The sequence below is a fragment of the Lepus europaeus genome, chromosome 5, assembly GCF_033115175.1.
Source record: "Lepus europaeus isolate LE1 chromosome 5, mLepTim1.pri, whole genome shotgun sequence".
In the NCBI taxonomy this organism is placed as follows: Eukaryota; Metazoa; Chordata; class Mammalia; order Lagomorpha; family Leporidae; genus Lepus; species Lepus europaeus.
Window position 1 is genome coordinate 90,931,408 of NC_084831.1, and position 19,814 is coordinate 90,951,221.

At 38.8% G+C, this 19,814-nt stretch overlaps 1 protein-coding gene and 1 pseudogene across 1 annotated transcript in view; both read right to left on the reverse strand.

Annotated features, from left to right (window-relative positions):
• The window catches only part of LOC133760497 (ubiquitin carboxyl-terminal hydrolase isozyme L5-like), a 52,314-nt pseudogene extending 46,083 nt beyond the window's left edge, over nucleotides 1–6,231 (reverse strand).
• The window catches only part of DPYD (dihydropyrimidine dehydrogenase), a 1,003,571-nt gene that overhangs the window by 103,532 nt on the left and 880,225 nt on the right, over nucleotides 1–19,814 (reverse strand). The window lies entirely within an intron of this gene.

Below are 19,814 nucleotides of genomic sequence, written 5' to 3' on the forward strand. Positions count from 1 at the left end.
TTTCTATGTAACAGCAATTAAATTAAAGCAGAAAGGTACTTTTCAAATAGGAATAATAAGAAAATATAGAGACAGCTTTTTCTCTTATCCTCGAGGAATACTAGAATACAGGACTGGGAAGCCACACTTGAAATGCAAGATGCAATGTTTTCCCTAAGTTCCTCATAATTGAATGTTAGTTATACATTCTCAACTGACATTGTATCTTTTCTATAATGCTGGGAATAAAGTTAAAAAGGGATGACTCCTTGATAAACCACCTCACAAATGGGAGATTAGAGAGTCTAACAGTATTTTGAAGCCCAAGTGATGGGGTGTCTGATTCTGAGAGATAAACTGACTCTTTAAATAAAAGAGAAAGATTTCAAGAGATTTATCCTCTTTTATCTGGACTCCTCTAGTTCTCAGAGTTTAAAATCAATTATAATTTCCTTGGTACTTGAATTTTCGCTTCATTGTCACATCCTTGTACTTCGAATATTTGAATTTCAAGGAGAACATAACAGCCTTATAGATTCAGACACAACAAAGAGTTTGTGGGAAAATGTAATTAAAGATGTTAAAAAATGAGTTCAAAGTTAATGAGTATTTTTCAAAATACCATATGTTCCATAAACTTTTTTAAGACCCCTATAAGCACAAATTTCAAATTTTTTGTACCAAAATAAACACATTTTAAAATTGTTTTCCCATAAACTTTTGAAGTATCCTCATAGAATCAATTAGATCAATGGGAAACAGAAAGGTATCATGAAAGATATTATCACTGGAATTCACTAATGTGATATTTGAATAAAGGTCTTTAATTATTGCTTTCATTTTTTTCAAAGTCCATTTCTTAACAAATTTTGAAAACAGAAATTGAGTCATGGTCATTCCTCTTCAGTTAATTCTTTAATAACTTCTGGATCACCATAGTTAGCTAGGCAAAATGTCCTCAAATGTGAATTAGAATATTTAAAACTTGGCAGTTTAAGCCAGTGTTTGGGACCTTGGCATTCCATATTGGATTCCTGGTTGGATTTCTGGCTACTCTATTTCCAATCTAGCTTGTGCCTAATATGGCTGAGGAGGCAGCAGAAGATGGCTCGAGTATTTTAGTTCCTTCCACTCATATGGGAAGACCAGGAAGGAGTTCCTGGCTCCTGGCTTCAGCCTGGCCCAGACCTGGCTGTTGAGGCCATTATGTCTCATTCTCTCTCTCTGCCTCTCTCCTGCCCTTTCTCTCTGTATTTCAAATAATGGCCTTTCTCTCCCTCATCCTCATCTCAAGCAAGGTCTGTTTAATTTTAAGCAGGTGTTTCAGCACACAGTGATCTAAATTGCACCCTGTGTTCATTCATATCTTTATTGGCTAATTTGGAGGAAGGCTGATCTTCTTCTTTATCTCATTTGATTTAGAAACAACAGATTAGTGATTAAACTGACTGAACAACTTCTGGTTCATATCAATGAATTTCTTCAAGGATTTTTTCCTTAAATAAGGCATTGTTTCTATACAGTTGTGGGAAATGTCTCACATAGCCCAACTGTATACATCACAACTTTAAATATTTCCATTTTTAAATTTAGAAGCTCTGTCACAGAAAACAGCCTGGACACTCGGTGGGGGAAAGGCAACATTGTCTTCTCATACTGAAACAAGCAAAGGAAACAATAGTATCAATGTTCCAACAAAGAGCTTTTATGAAAGATCCACCTTCTGAGCACCTGCAACCACTGGGGAAAGGTGTGTATTACTAAGTCAGTTATCAAGGTACATTTTCATGCAACATGAAGCTTCAACCATATACAGCTAAAGTGATTTTTCCATATGCAACAAAGTTAACATACTATCCCAAAGCACACATGGTTCCTGTGAACAACATCAGAAGCTAATGGGATGACCCTCTGTCCTTGTCTTCAATGTTATTACAAAATACCACAGACCAAGCAATTTATCATCAACAGAAATTTATTTCTCACAGTCTGGAGACTTGGAAGTTCAAGACCAAGGCAGGAGCAGGTTTGGTGTTAGATAAGGGACCCTCCTCTGCTTCAAGATGGTGCCTTGTTTCTATGTCCTGTCGAGGGGACAGAGGTTGTATCCTCATATGGTGAAAAGGACAGAAGCACCAGAGAGAGTCTCCTTCAACCTCCAGTCCTTTTATAAAGGTGCTCAGTTCATGTGTGCAGGCCACATTCTAAGGACTGAATCTCCTGAAGACCATACCTCTTTTTTTTTTTTAATTTTTGACAGGCAGAGTGGACAGTGAGAGAGAGAGACAGAGAGAAAGGTCTTCCTTTGCCGTTGGTTCACCCTCCAATGGCAGCCACGGCTGGCGCGCTGTGGCCGGCGCACCGCACTGATCTAAAGCCAGGAGCCAGGTGCTTCTCCTGGTATGCCATGGGGTGCGGGGCCCAAGCACTTGGGCCATCCTCCACTGCACTCCCGGGCCATAGCAGAGAGCTGGCCTGGAAGAGGGGCAACCGGGACAGAATCTGTGCCCCGACTGGGACTAGAACCCGGTGTGCCGGCACTGCAAGGCAGAGGATTAGTCTGTTGAGCCACGGCGCCAGCCAACCATACCTCTTAATACTATTGATTTAGGGATTCAGTTTCTACAGGGCTGAAATCATTCAATCCATAGTACCCTCTCTTGGAAACAGCATAGAAACGATAGTCTTATAGTGTTTACTTAATTCTAGACTATAGAGTTCAATTCTTGAGAAAAATGTGACAAGTAAAAAGTTGCATAATAGAACCAAGGCTTTGTAGACTGGGAAAACATTCACTTTCCTCTCAAAGTTTCCTGAACATGACCAATGGTTGATCTTCGTTGTCCTCTCAGCCCTTCGTACCTGACTGACTCAGCTACCTATTTCTTCCAAACTTCCCCTTTTGTGAAGTCACAGATGCAAATGCTTTTATGTGCCAGAGTTATATTTTGTTTTATGAATTCTCCAGACACAAGAATCCCAGAATTTACCAGATGGGACAATATTTGGCTTCAAAGTTAAAAAAAGAACCAGAATTTTATGCAGATATGGCAATATCTAAAACCCCATTATTTGAAAGTTTTGGAGATTTTCCATATTTTATTACCACAATCTTTTTATTTACTTCAGTGGGATTTATAAGTGATATTAGGAAATAGGGATGTTTCTGATAGCAAAAATTTAGATTTAAAAAAACAGAAGATTATACTTTAGATGAGGTTTTTCATGAACTGATTTATATTTCAATTTTTTCTTCTGGAAAATGTCCAGAGGATTTATATTTTTCAAAAGTTTAGTGCAGATGAAAAGCTAAAATCGTTCTTACCATAGGAAGAATATCATCTACATTTCTGTGGAATATCTACTAGGGATTTATTTAACATGCTGGTATTAGATTTAAAAATTAAAGCACATATCATTCCATTTCCTGTAAGTTACCACTTCTTGACAGTGCACGATTCTTGGACATAATTACTTTGAGTCTCTAGAGTAAGATCAGTAAGCAACTAATGAAAGATTCCTGGTAGAAGTAGATAGAATGAGACAATGACTACATAACTGAGATCAAATTATATCCACAGGGAACATGGTCCTCTCTGTATCCTTTAAAAGTCTATAGTAAAAGCACACTAATTCGGATGAATTGTGTAATAGTTTTTAGGAGTTGGTGAAAAGTCTGAATTATAGATTGTTGGGAAAGAATTGCATTTTTAGATACAACCTCTGCAAGAATTTCTAGCAAATACTCCTCTAAAACAGCACATTCATTGTTGGTGTTCATGTGAATTTTGATAGCATACTTGAAAGCTGTTAATTATCTTAAGTAGCTTAAACAGTTTTTTGAAATGTGTTTATGCCAATAATCTGTGTAGTAAAGTAGGGTTTCCTATATTATAGCATAAATGCATATTATAGCTTCAGACAACTAAGCATCTTGTATTTTTAATTAGTTGTGTCTAAAATATACAGGTTTGTAGTTCTTCATTGGTAGTCTCTGAGAAACTTCCAAAAAGCCACTTTTGTCATTCAACATTCATAAATATTTTCCCTAAATAAAATATCATATCCTGATAAAGTGTTTTCAAGTTTGGACATTGGATTTTTTTAGTGGGTAACAAGGCTGTAGTTTTTCTTTCAGGTATACATTCACAGATTCTGATTGTAAAAGTCTGAGGGCCACTCTCTGTGATACACGCATACCATATAGGCTCCCTTATGTTGTAACCTGGCTGCTCCATTTGTGATTCAGCTCCCTGCTAATGGCCTGGGAAAAGCAGCAGAGGATGGCCCAAGTGTGTGGCCCCCTGCTACTCACATGGGAGATCTGAAAAAAGCTCCTGGCTTCAGCCTGGACGAGGCCTGGTTGTTGCAACCATCTGGGGAGGGAAAAATTGGATGAAAGATCTCTGTCTCTCTGTCTCTCTATCTCTCTCTGTAACTCTTTCAAATGAGAGTCTGAGGGACTCTATGCCCATAGAATTTTTTAAATAAATGTAATCTTCTCCAAACAGAATGTTAAACATAATATTCATTCCAGGTTTGGGCTCTGATTCCCTGCTGTCTACATTCAAATCTCAACTCTACCACTTATGAGTCTTGCCTCTATTTCTCACCTGAAAAGTACTGCACAGGATGCACAGAATGATAAAAGGAGGTAATCAAAGCTAAACTTTTAGCCCAGTTCTTGGGCTCAATAAGAGCTTTGTGAGAGTTAACAGTTTTATCTATTGCCTGGAAATCAAAAGAGAAAACTATGTTCATTTGGCATGAATAGTTCTCATTGTATTTTCACTTACTCTGCTCCTACCAATGTACAAAGTTTTAGACAAATCCCTCTTCCAAAGGAATTTCTGTTTCTATAATTATATATATTTAACCAATGATTTTAGGTATTTTGTAGAGGACCAAATTCAACTTTAATATCCAGAACTTTTCAGAAAACACATTTTCCCTTTTCATAAAACCAATGAATTGGTTGTTTTGCCATCTCTGCTGTGTGTAATGATCTCTCAGGAAGTAATTAGTAGTTGTCCTTTGATCACATCTTCAAGCCCTTCCAGTTTCTTGGAATGCAATTTGCCTGAGTCTTAAAACCTGAATTTAAAGTGACTAAATGCTACCTGACTGTACTTGCACCTATAAAGATCAGATTTCAATCCCCATTTAGTGATTTTGTTCTGCTCTTTGGAAATCGAGATGATATTTCTTAGTGGAGAAAATGACAGCTAAGTATGAGTTGAGTAGTGCTACCAATGGTGGTCACTTGTAAACATTTTATAATTTTACATTATATTCCTAAGGGATAGTCTAATCACTACCATTTTCATTATGTAGTTCTAAAAAGTCAATATTTACTGATGAGATCAATGTCATCATAATTTATTATTTTCTTTCCAACTCAAATGTCTACATATCAGCATCCTCCTCACATTGTATTTTAGAAAAAGCATCCATTTTTTTCCCAAGTCAAAAGTACTTGGGGGAAAGGCTCTTAGAATGAAGATATGTGTATAGCTTGCTCTAATGATCAGGTTTTTTTTTAATGAATTAGGTTAATTTTTAAAATGCTGCCACACTTTCCTCTTCACATAGACTCTATTCTCAATTTGTAGATTTTAATCACTATTGAATTAGGCATATTGTTATAATCTGAATTCTACACATATTGAGCATAATAAAAGAAAACTTTAAAAATGCCGTCTGTTGGTGAATGGTGTGTGAATTTTGTTGTATACACAAATTATATGTTATGCTCTGCCTTCAGCTGTTTTTTGACTTTCTATATTCATTGCACTGAAACTGTGCATAGAAAACCCACACTTTTTTCTATCTCAGCCCCTGCCACTGCCTCACCTCACTACACTCCAGCACAGACAACTTACATCTTGTGACATTCAATATACAACTGGACAGTAGGTAAGCATTTAAATTGTTTTTTTTTTCTATATATTTCTCATTGGTGCAAGAGTGTGAAGCCAAATATTCTCGAGGGGACTGCCAAAGAGAATTTATAGACATATACCCAGGAAATAGTCTAGTATCATAAAGGTATGGAAAGCATCCAGTGCACATCGGGAGTACTTCCAAACAGCACTTGCAGGTTTTCTTCAAGTCCTCTGGAGACGTGCATCCATCATAATGCTTGATTAAGGACTGTATGAATAGAAATCTCACCTGCAGCTGTAAAGACATTGTAAGCTTCTTGGCAGGTTTATTTTGGGGATTTCCTGCTGTTTGGTATACATCAGCCATTGACTGGTAATCTAGGAAATTCACAGGCACTAGAAGACCTTTGGAGGTTGCTTAAAAAAGGAGAGTCTGAAGTCCATTCAACAATCAGTTACTGACTTGATGGATGATTTCACGAGACACTGAGGTGGCTTAAGAGAGAGAAGGCAATATTCCTATTAACAGTTTGGACAATCATCCAGCCAGTTATCTGCATGTATCTATGCAGGCACTGCACCTGCTCATGAGGAGGTTCCATGCCAGGGAAAACAAGGCAATCCAAGGGAGGCCTATGCAGACTTCAGGACCAAGCTTCTCCCCACTGTCCAAAGCCTCATTTCCTTTACTCTCTGGCATTTTTTCTCTATCAGACCAGAAGGACTGGTTCATTAGGCAATTTGATTTGGGTCAGAACCCAAACTAATTTTTTTGTGGAAGAGCTAAAATTCCAGTTGCTCAACATAAAGGGGTAGAAGAGAAGGAAGAAGAGGTAGTCCTGTGACCTTAGTGGGTAAACAGGGGGTCCCTGGGAAGCATCAACCCAGTTGGCAGTATGGTGAGTGGCCGGATCATGAGTGGTGAAGGGCCTCAGGAAGGGAGGGGACATGCTCAAAAGAGCAGTGATTTACCCTGAGGCCACTGAACATAGGGGACCATCATATTTTCCCCAGTTCAACAGACTGTTGTAGGTGCCTGGAAGAGGTGGAAAGTTTACCAGTTTTGTGCATGGATTAACAGAATTCTAATCATCTATCTGCCACGCCAGGAATCAATCCCAAGTATCAGAAGCAATGATCATCTCTGCACATGATGATGGTGAAGGCACTAAAGTGGTACAGGGATTGTGCAGGTTTTGTGAGCATGTAGTCCAAGGCTAGAGAGCTGTGTCCGCTCTTACTTTCACTTACTAGCATGGAACATTGAACAATTTGTTAATCTCTCAGCCTAACATCTTTCAATAAGAAAATGAGAATAAGGATTCATAACTTGTATGGATTTGCTGTAAGGATCAAAGTAAACAACATAAAAAGTCCCCACAATAAAGTTAAACAACAGCTCTTTGGTGATTGCTTTTATCATCATTATGATTACTATCTCTAATTATCTTTGGGCAAATAAGCTTGTACTCATGGACTGATTATAATAGCTTTCTTTTATAAGACAAACCCATACATCATTGAATAATTGAGCAGAAATAACCTGGCTGTACATTCTGTGGGTATAGTTTAGAGGCATCATTGGTTCCTTAACAAAACAAGATAGGGGGTTGAGGAGACTCTGTAAGAAAAAGATCAGTAGGACCAAGGAATCCTAGAGGTGGGCATATTGCTATCTAGAGAAGATACAAGAATGCTATTAAACAAAAGAGACCATTGTGTTTAGGATCATGACCCAAAAGTTAAGAAATCAAGGTGAAAGTGGATTTTATGTACCATAGAATTTGAAGTAACTTCACATCACAATTGTAGGTAGATGTTTTTCATCTTTCTTCATAGTCTGTCTGGTCCCCAGCCAGGGCAGGAGAAGGAATTTTAGATTTTACAAGCTTCAGAATATATACACATACATATAGATATGGAAATATATGTATGAAATTATTTAGGCTGGTCATTTCTGAAGCAATAAAATATTTAAAACTCATTGTATTGTATTCTGATGAGCCCAGAAATGCCCTAGACATGATTATTGTGTATAGAAGTCTATATGAATTTGTCGTTGCACTGATTTTGATACCCCCCCCCCATAAAACTTTTGTTAAAGCTAAGCGGAAAAACACAGATAATCTCCTAAACTCACTTAGATATCTCCGCCTTACATATTTTGGTAGCAAATTAAATTTATCACTTCATTATCCTTTCCTGGCAGTTGGAAGTTGTAGACTTTAATGGAAGGTGCCAGGGTTGCTAATAGAATCTTCTCGTCACAGATGAAGGAAATGTAAGAGAAAAACTCACAAAGATTTGATGAGATTTGTTCTAAAAGCTATGGCACTCAAAAGTACAAACTAAGAATGAAGCCTTTACCAGGGGATTGCATTAATTATTTTGCAGCTTTGTAATGCTTTTATCCACCATAAATAAAAATGGAGCAATTTTCACAAGTGATCCCTTAGCCACTATTGCTTATAGAATGGAATTAAAGCTTGTACAATGTTCATTTCTCCAAACTTAGTTCATCTGTATTTTCCTAATCCCCTAGCTTTAGCTGGACACTATTCTTTCTACTTCTTTCCTTCTGAGAGCATAATAGCAGTTACAGTGACAGCAGATATAGGTAAATGATCAAGGGCACAGTTTTTGTAAAACAACAAAAACAAAAACAAAACCAGAATAGGGTTTGCATTTTGCTTCCACTAATAAACAACTAAACCTCTTTCACCTCAGTTTTCACCTTTGAAAAACAGGATATATCTATAAATCTAATGTCTATATTATAAACAAGTGTATTTCAAAAAGATTGTAGAAACTGATTTAAAAGATGAGTTGATTTTGCATCCCAAAATTGAAACTCATGCATATTGTCTTCATAATATGCATTTTTCCATGAATATTTAAAAAATTTCTTATATTCATGGATTTCACCAAAATAAGTGTGTCTTTTAACTCCAGGTTCCATGAACTTGTTGAGGTATCCTTGTATGTATATATGTATGTATATGTACATATTTATGTATATTCAATTATGTAAAGTATTTAAAGAGTTTATTACTATTATTTTTAGCAAGTGTCTATCTTACAAAAATAAAAAGTTTATCTTGTTCATCACTCAACTTTTATTATTTACCACAGTGCCTTGGCATCTAACATATCAATATATGTTGCATGAATAGGAGTATATTTAAATAATTAAAATCTAAACTCAAAGTTCCTGAGCTAGGCAGACATGTAAAATACATTGTAATTAGTACCCCAAATCAAATCTGTCATAAAAATTATGAGAGGTCAGAAAAGTTTTGTGATATTCATTTCCAGGAGATAATTTTCTACCCCAGATAATAGAAAATACAAAAACAGAGACTTGAATACAAAAATAGCAGAATAAAAACACAGTTTTTGAACCTTTACAAATAGATAATACTAATGTCTCACAAAATGTACCTGGAGTGAAAGGAAATTCAATCTCAAGAGTTTTGTCTTCAGTTCTATAAATATCATAACTTTATCACCATTAATAATGATACTACTGGATGACAGAATGCCAATGCATGTATTAATGTATCAGAAACATATTTGGTTTAAAGTTTCCAGACAAATTTCCCACTGGGTTTGTTTGTATAAGGGAAGGTAGGGCGATAGGGCAAAAGAGCCCAGCCCTGCATGTAACACTCTATCAGCAATCAATTTAAGGTTCTGTTCTGGAAGCTTTGGCCTCAGGCAAGGCCAGCTTTTGTTAACAGAGGCTGCAGGCACTGGCTGATCCTACAAAGCAAAGCTAGCTGAAGGCTACCCAAGGACCTAATCAAATTTTTCATCTTTAAGAAGCAGCTTCTCATTTGAATTGTGATGCCACATCCACAACCCACACCACTCCTCCTGGAGCCAGATGTGCCCCTTCCCCATCTCTGAGCCCTAGCCAGCCTCCCTGATGTGAAAGGCCCAAAGTATTCCAATCCCACACACAGCTCCAGGCAAGTTGGCAGAGGGAAACACATTTGTTTATGCCCCCAGCCATCCATTTTCTTTAAGCTGGTTTCCAGCCAAGATTTTTATCTAGGTACCAGTTATTCTTTTCCAGTGGTTAGCTTCATAAGGTTTTCAGTTCCCAAAGGCTACCTGATTAAAAGTAATTTGGACATAAAAATGTCTTTGGTATTTCTTATATTGTATGTCTTATTTTGTCACTAGAAATTTTATCAAATGCTTATCCTCATATTTCTGTCAGAATGACTTCTTTGCTTTTATATAAAAATGTATTTATGTATATTTGAACAGAGTAAAATACACAGATTACAGGTATATAGTTAGAGGAGGTTAGACAAATATATGTACCAATGACACAACTTCCCTAATCAAGATACAGAATAAAATTGGGACTGGTTATATTGCACAGCAGGTGAAGTGGCCACCTGCAGCTCCTGCATCCGAAATGGGTGCCAGGTTGGGTCTGAGCTGCTCCACGTCTGATCCAGCTCCCTGCTGATGTGCCTGGGAGAGCAGTGGAAGATGGTTCAGGTGCTTGGGCCCCTGCACCCACATGGGAGATCTGGAGGAGGCTCCTGGCTTTGGCTTGACCATTGCAGCCATTTGGGGTGTGAACCTGCAGATGGAAGATCTCTCTCTCTCTCTCTCTCTCCTTCTCTATCTCTCTCTCTCTCCTTCTCTTTCTCTCTCTCCTTCCTTCCCTCCCTCCCTCTCTGTAACTCTAGATTTCAAATTAATAAATAAATGGTAAAAAGGGGGATAAAAAGAACACTCCAGAAAATTGTGCTTCCTTCAGTGCCTCTACTTATTACTGTTCTGAATTACAATAAAATAGATTTGTTTCTTCCATTCTTAGTTGGAATCGCTTATAAAGCACTCTTTTGTGTGGCATCTCTCTTAACATGTTTTTGAAATTTCTCTATCTTAAAACTGAAAGGATGTTTATTATTTCTCTTGGCTAAGTATATAAGAGTAGAATTTTTGGGTCTTCTAAGAAGTTAATGAAGTTTCCAAAGAAGTGATACTATTTCCTACATGCATATGCAAAGTATGAGATTTCCAGTTGTGCCATTTCCCTGCCAACCTTTAAAAATTTTCATGCATTATTTTTATTAATATTCTTATTGTTGTCTTCTTATTATTTTAGCCTTTCAAGTAAGTAGGAGGTAGTATCTCATTGTGGTGTCTGATGCACTTTCTAATCTCATCTGAGCATTTTTCTTTTTCTTTTCCTTACTCAGGTGATGAGTTCTTAACTAGTGCTATCGTTTCTTGAAAATACTACTCCTAACCATGAGCCAGGCTATCTAAAGTACAGTGGTATCTAAAGACTGTGCAGCGAAATGTATGTTGATGAAGACAAAAGATGAATCTACCAAAACACATCCTGGACTTCCTTCTGCTAAACTTTCTTTGGGTTCCCCAGGAAAGGGGAGCAGAATGAGCCACCACCAACACAGCATCACAGACACCTGATGAGAATCTTGGTAAATGAATTCAACAGAAATACGCTCCATTTTGGAGTCAAAGAAATAAAGGAAGAATAAAGGCAGGGAGTAGCTCTGCAGAATGTCTGTTCAGCTCCACCTTGTTTCTCTTATTCATATGTCACATTCTCTAAGCCCAATTCCTACCTCAACCAATCAAAGCATTCCTCTTAGCTGGAAAAATCATCCATGAAACTCATTAGAATCAAGCACATCTCATTAATTGATTCAAAAGTGAAAAAAAAGAATTGTTTCATATAATTTAGTTATTTAAATAAATTTTTAAGCACAGTGCAACTCAATGTAACTGTACTTTCATGTTGTACCTTTCAACAGCTGAATAGTCTATATGGCATTTCACAGAAATATGATTTGATTTGAGAACATCTGCAGTAGTCTGGAACACATTTTCCCCTGTACTTGACTTTTAGCTCATTATAGCTCTCAGATGTTCTCTCAGCAATCCTGTGACATATTGGAGTGTTACTGAACAAACATCAGTGAAGCCTATGTCTTGAGTAGTGTCAATCTCAGTTGAAAATGTTTCAGCTTTCCTAGCATCAACACTAGAAGAATTTAATTAACCCACTGAAACTTTCAAAATGATAGTTAATGCATGGAGGAAACGCGGAATCAGAAAAGAGGGGGGGAGCGTGGCTAAGTGCTTAACCTCCCACATGCTGATGCCTGCCACCCTCAGCCTGTACTTAGGCAGATCCTGAGGAGCTGTGCTACTCGGTACAACTTCCCACATTCAGCAGGCGAAACCTCTGGCTCGCTCTGTTGCCCCTACGGAGATGGAGAAGGTGGAGGTGGCAACAACTGCTGTCACACTCCCGTGGCCCCCACTTGAGGTCAGCTTCCAGCCTCTAATCAGCTTTCATCCAGCTGCTCTGGTGTTTTTTAGTAGGTGGGGCTGGGAGACCAAGGTCAGAAAAGAGCTGTCGGCAGTGACATGATTTTTTGCCCACTGCTGCTATTACATTAAGGAAGCAGCTGGTGAGATAATGTATGCCAAAGTGCTTTGTAAATTATAAAGTGCTTATATAATTGTCAGGGATAATCACTACTGTTGTTTTATTCCTAGGTTGCAGAAAGAGCGCTGAACTGGGCTGTTAGGTGGCAAAGTCCATCACAAAGCTGAATATGTGGATGTGTCAGGTCCAGAGAGGGGTCTTGGGGGAGAGGACAGTTTGGGAAGATAACAACAAGGAGAAAAAATTTGTCTTCACAGATTGGATGAGCACATATGGTGACAGAGCGCCACGGGCAGGATAGGGGAATACCAGTATTTACAGGACCAAAAGTGTGAGTGTTTTGGGGTGTCCTAAAAGATTAACTCCAAGAAGAAGATTTTTTCATACACAGAAATACTATTTCCAAGCCCTTGAAATGCTTTTTGCCTTAGTCTGGAGTATTCTTACCCCTACCAGACTTTATGTTTCAGGTTATACTCGAAAATATTCTCAAGTCTCCGTGACCCCTGCTATCCTGTGTATATTTTTATATGATTGCAACAATCATCCTGCACAATAAATAACTCTTTGTCTAATTTGCACACCAGACTGTGATCCTTTGAAGGGCACAGTTATATTGTTATTAATATTTATATCTGTATCACCTGGTACATGTAAGGTGCTAACAATTGTTTGCTTGGAAAAAAAGAAAGGAAGAAGCAAAAGAGTGGTTAAAATTTAAAGATGAAATTACAAATATGAAGGAGTGGTAAATGGTTGATTATAACACAGATCTAGTAAAATAAAGACAGGGCGATGCCTACTGGATTTGGTATTGATCAAATCATTGATAACTTCGGCAAGAGCAGTTTTAGTGGTTTTTGGAGGGTGGCAGTGGGTAGAAATCTAATTTGGTTGAAAGTAGAAAAGCAAGTTAAGAGTGAGAGATAGATAGTAGAGATGACGTTTTCTATAACCTGAGCTGAGAAGGGAAGGAGGAATTCAGACCCTGCTCTTTATTTCACTCAACAATCCTATAAGAGCTACGTTATTATCCTAAGTTTTTGGATAAGGAAACAGGGGCTAGGAGAAAGTATGTAAGTTTCTCAGTTCTTACTGCTAACAAAGAAATAAACCATGAAAATTGCAGTTGGGATTCCTCGGTTGGATTACATTAATCCTAATAACTTAATTAAAACCAGGCTGCCTTAGTCTATTTGACTGCCAAAACAAAACACCATAACCTCGGTAGCTTGGTACTTGTTTCTCACCATTCTGGAGGTTGAGAAGTACAAGATTAAATCTGGTTGATTTGGTATCTGGTGAGGGTCAGCTTTTCTCTCATTGTATCTTCTTCATATGGTAGAAAGGACAAGGAGTCTCTATGGCATCTCTTTTTTTTAAGATTTATTTTATTTATTTGAAAGACAGAGTTACAGAGAGAGGGAGATAGAGAGAGAGGTCTTCCATCCACTGGTTCACTCCCCAGATGGCCACAATGGCCAGAGCTATGCCATCCCGAAGCTAGGAGTCAGGAGCTTCTTCTGGGTTTCCCACATGGGTGCAGGGACCCAAAGACTTGGGCCATATTCCACTGCTTTCCCAGGCCATAGTAGAGAGCTAGATCAAAAGTGGAGCAGCCGGGACTTGAACTGGCGTCCACATGGGATACCTGTGCTTCAGGCCAGGGCTTTAACCCACTGTGCCACAGTGCCAGCCCCTATGACACTTCTTTTGTAAGATCACTAACCCCCTATGACTAATCACCTCTCTTCTCCACCCTCATGGCCTAATGCCTCAGAAAGAATATTAAAGATCAGTGCTGTCATTTCACAATTTCTTCATGGGGCTAAAGTGCCATCAACCTCTCTGGCAACAGCTACAAGTTATCTAGACTTCTACATGTTAATGCTCACTGGCTCATTTTACTATGTTAATTATCATTCCTGAAATATCAGTGGTTTAACTATATAGAAGTTCACCTGTCACTGACAAAATATCTGATGCTTCTCTGGCCATCCTTTAGGTGGTGTCTCAGTGAGCCAGGCCAGTCCTTTTACTTTGCCATGATCTCAGCATGAGACTTCAGTGTTCATCATGGCAAAGGAAAGGAGAATGGAGAACGGAGTGCTAGTTCTCACAGGCTTCTGCCCAAAGAATCACATATCACTCTGCACACTTTTCATTGATTAAAGTCAGCCCCTTAGTCTTATGGAACATCCATGGGGCAGAGAGTTTTTCTCCTTCCATAGAACTAGGAAGGGTCAAAGAGAAGGAACTACGAGTGAGCACTCGCAATGTCTACTACAAATGCCGAAAGCATGAGAAGAGTCTGATGGCCTTGTAAGCTTACTCTATGTTAATAAGGAGTGTCTACAGTGACAATGGACTGTCAGTGATTAATCACAAATGCCATATATTTATCTTTGTTTCACTCGGGACTTACAGTAAATTGAAAGAAATATTTGGAAATATGCAATGACAAGACTTATAACACTGAAACAATAAGTTACATTCTATAGCTTAGTTGTACTGGACATGTGATGAAAACAACCAACAACCACCAGCAGAGGACCTAGGGAGGGGTTCTGCTCCTGGTGCTGAAATCGGAAAAACTAGTCATCAGGGAACACAACTGAAATGAATGAAAGATGTATGCCAACGCAGCTATGAAAGGCATGGCCTTGACATGGTTTGCTTGCTGGCAAGAACCCACAGCAGACTGGCCGACAAGCTGGGGGGGGGGGGGGCTGGAGTGAAGGATTCAGTGCACTTCCAGTTAGGAGTCAACTTTTCAACCAGCACCTAAGGGTGCAAATGAAAGCATATTCTATGGGTCACTAGTCCTGATCTCAGGGTAGATTGTAGTCGTTATCTTCTTAGACACATTTCCAGGTGTCATCTGTGACTCTGAAGTACAGAACTATATAAAGTATGGATTTTAAACATTAAACATAGGAAGATTGCTTTTCAATATTATACTGCACAAAAGAAAGTGATTATTTGAGAATGAGGAGATTAACTAGATCAATGTACATACTAAATGAATTAATTAGGTTTCTAAAGAGAAGAAAGCAGATGGATATTTCATCTGGATATCTAAACTGATTTGGTGAATTGTGAGAGTGTCGATTATTAATGAAACTGAAGATAACTTGGGCTATACCTCCTCAAATTCCAGGGTTTTGGCAAAGTTGTTTAATAGCAGTTATCTATTTTGATATCATTTATACTATTTTGATTTTAAAAAATAAATCATACTTTGTTGGGATTTTTATTGTTATTTTTGATTTTTTATTTTCTTTTGATGAATCAAATTCTCCGTATCTTATTTAAAATAACAGACATTTGATTTTTTTTAAATCTTAAAGTGGCACAAAATTTAATACAACTCAAATTTCTTTGACTCTACATTTTTAAAATGACTCCTTTGTCTCCTATAATTACTAGAAAATTATATCTTCAGTCTAATATTTGCTTTATTTAAGTGGGAAAATGTACTGAACCAGAGTTGTAACAAATACACGTTTTTCTCAGAAAGAGTCTCTAGGGTATAGCTCAGAATTATACAGAGATATTTTGTTTTACTCAATGAAATGTTGATTAGGAGAGAATGACACTAGGGAAAAAGCTAACTAGTTTGATATAAATGTTCACTGATGTTGTGGAGTTCTTTGAGGAAAGGCAATGGATATGTTGAATGCTAAAATTTGAATTCAAATTTTAACTGTAGGCCTGTAGCAGTAATGTTTTATTTGAAAATCCTCAATCTTAACCAGAACAAGAAAAATACTATTTTTTCATGGCTTAAAAGTAACATCAAAATTAATGTGTGTAAGTTGTATTGAAGATGAAAAGCACTTTTACAAAAGTTCTAAGTATATAATTAATATTAATAAAGTGCATTCTGACTAAAGTAGTTATATATGATGAAGTCTGAGGAATTATACTTAAGTACTTACTTTCATGAATGTGACAAAGGAAATAATTACATTTATGCTTGGCAATTAGATATCAATTTTATGTGGTAATGAGAATTGGGGAATCACAATTTTTGAAAGCTTGTTGGGTGAGGGAAAGGAACTAATAGGAGAATGGTAAAGTAATGAAAATATTGTATAATTTACATTTCATTTCAAGCATGCAATGGTGGACAGCAATAAGAGAGTTGCAGTGATTACAAATGCAAAATCACAATGCTGCTCAAATCTCTAGGCCCTGGGTGACCTATCCGTGATCCACATTCAGATGTGGAAATGGAAAGCCAAGTTCTTTCTGCAACTACTCCTGTGTTGCTGGCCATGCAGGAACTGACAACTGATCACACACCTCTGCTGGCTTTGGCTTGGCATCACAAGCCTTCTCTACACAGGGCTTTTGGCAGGTACTATGAACTGACTAGACTTTTCCTGTGAAATGAACCTGGTTACCCCTGGGATGGGGGCGAATGAGCTAGAAAGGCTTATAGGGATTGTAAACTCTTCCGGTTATAAGCAGTGCAAAACACTCTGCTTCTGTCTATTTTAGGAGCAATGATAGACCACTGTGTATTTGATGAGCAGAAGTTAATTGTGATGAAGCATAATTTATCAATTTTTGTTCTGTGTGGTTTCTGCTTTTTGTATCCTATCCAAGAAATTTTTCCTTGTACCAAGGTCACAAAGACATTTACTTGTGTTTTCTCTTAAAAATCTATATTCTGAAGGCAGAGAGTGTATGTTTTCTGCTCAGTTTTGCTGTGAACCTAAAAACACTTTAAAAATAGTCTTACCTCACATTTTACTTCTATGTAGATGATATATTTAATAATACTATTGTGTGCTGTGTGAGGTAGGCATGAAGTTTGTTTTTAAAAATTAGGGGGGGATGGTCAGTTCCACGGCTCACTTGGCTAATTCTCCGCCTGCGATGCTGGCACTCCAGGTTCTAGCCCCGGTTGGGGCCCTGGTTGCTCCTCTTCCAGTCCAGCACTCTGCTGTGGCCTGGGAGGGCAGTGGAGGATGGCCCAAGTGCTTGGACCCTGCATCTGCATGGGAGACCAGGAGGAAGCACCTGGCTCCTGCCTTCCGATCAGCATAACTCCGGCCGTGGCGGCCATTTGAGGGGTGAACCAACGGAAGCAAGACCTTTCTCTCTCTCTCTCTCTCTCTCTCTCTGCCTGTTTAAAAAAAATTAGGGGCCAGCGCCGCGGTTCACTAGGCTAATCCTCCACCTGAGGCGCCGGCACACCGGGTTCTAGTCCCGGTCAGGGCACCGGATTCTGTCCCGGTTGCCCCTCTTCCAGGCCAGCTCTCTGCTGTGGCCAGGAGTGCAGTGGAGGATGGCCCAAGTGCTTGGGCCCTGCACCTCATGGGAGACCAGGGGAAGCACCTGGCTCCTGGCTACGGATCAGCGCGGTGCGCCGGCCACAGCGGCCATTGGAGGGTGAACCAACGGTAAAGGAAGACCTTTCTCTCTGTCTCTCTATCTCACTGTCCACTCTGCCTGTCAAAAAATAAAAATAAATAAATAAATAAAAATTAGGGGGGACATTAATCCTAGGAATATTTGTTGAAACAACTTCCCATTCTCCGTGGACTGCTTTTTGCATCTTTGTTAAAAACCAATTGAGAGTAAAATGTGGGTCTATTTCTGGACTTTCTATCTGTTCCACTGATCTATTTGTCTATGCTGACACCAAAACACATTTTCTTGATTACCGAAAATTTCTAGAAAATCTTGAAGGCAGATAGTACAAATCACCTAATTTTGTCTTTCTTTTTGTTTCTTCTTCTTCTTCTTCTTCTTCTTCTTCTTCTTCTTCTTCTTCTTCTTCTTTTTTTTTTGACAGGCAGAGTAGACAGTGAGAGAGAGACAGAGAGAAAGGTCTTTCTTTTCTGTTGGTTCACCTCCCAGTGGCTGCTGCGACCAGTGTACCCTGTTGATCCAAAGCCAGGAGCCAGGTGTTCCTCCTGGTCTCCTATGCTGGTGCAGGGCCCAAGGACCTGGGCCATTCTCCACTGCACTCCCGGGCCACAGCAGAGAGCTGGCCTGGAAGAGGGGCAACCGGGACAGAATCCTGTGCCCTGACCGGGACTAGAACCCGGTTTGCCAGTGCTGCAGGCAGAGGATTAGCCTATTGAGCCATGGTGCCGGCCTGTCTTTCTTTTGCAAGATGGTTTTAGTCATTCCATGTCCTTTCCAATGTAAATTTAATCTTTGTTATTCATGAAATTGTTTATTTAATTTTTTGAAAGGAAGTATCTTCCATCCTCTGGTTCATACCCTAAATGGCTTAAGACAGGAAGCTGGAACTCACTCCAGGTCTCGCATGTGGATGGCAGGCACCCAAATATTGAAACATCACCTGCTAGCCGGCGCCGTGGCTTAACAGGCTAATCCTCCGTGCAGCACTAGCACACCGGGTTCTAGTCCCGGTTGGGGCGCCGGATTCTATCCCGGTTGCCCCTCTTCCAGGCCAGCTCTCTGCTATGGCCCGGGAAAGCAGTGGAGGATGGCCCAAGTGCTTGGGCCCTGCACCCGCATGGGAGACCAGGAGAAGCACCTGGCTCCTGGCTTCGGACCAGCGAGATGTGCTGGCTGCAGCGGCCATTGGAGGGTGAACCAACAGCAAAGGAAGACCTTTCTCTCTGTCTCTCTCTCTCACTATCCACTCTGCCTGTCAAAAAAAAAAAAAAAAAAAAAAAAAAAAAAAAAAAAAAAAAAAAAAAAAAAAGAAACATCACCTGCTGCTTCCCAGGGTGCACATTAGCAAGAAGCTGGATTGGAAACAGAGCCCAAGTAGGGCCCAAGGCCCTCCAATACTGGATACAGACATCCCAAGTCTTAACTTTTGTGCCAAATGGCAGGTCCCAATACAAACTTTAGAATAGTCTGTCAACTTTTACAGAATGCATGTTGGGACTTTGGGATCATGATGTATACAGAGATAATTTGGAGAGAACTCACATATTGATGTATCTCACCACTGATTTGTTTTCTTTATTTCTTCTTTGCACTCCTTTGCAGTTAACCATGTGCAGATATTGCATTTTTTCCTAAGTATTTTATAGATTTTGGATGCTACTCTGAATGGCACTTAAAATTTAAATTTCCCACTGTTTTTGTTCCAATTGTTCACAAAGTAACATAATAGAATTTTGCATTTGTTTTCCATGTCCCAAACCTTTGCTAAGTTCACTTAATATTAATAGAATTTTTGGAGGTTCTATTAGGTTTTCTACCTACATAATCTTACCATTTGCAAATCAAGATAATTTAAGTTCTTCCAGTCCAACCTAGATACAAATTTTTTTTTGTCCATCTTTCATTGGTTAGGACCTCCAGTACAACACTTAAAAGAAATCAACAGACTGGGCACTTGGGCTCAGCTCATGATTTTAAGAGAACATAATCTACCTTTTCAACACTAAGTGGGATGCTAGGTATAGAATTTTTATAAATATTCTAATTGAGGAGGTTCCCTTATATTAAAGAGTTGATGAGGGTCATTAAGAATGGATGTTGGATTTCCACAAGTGCCG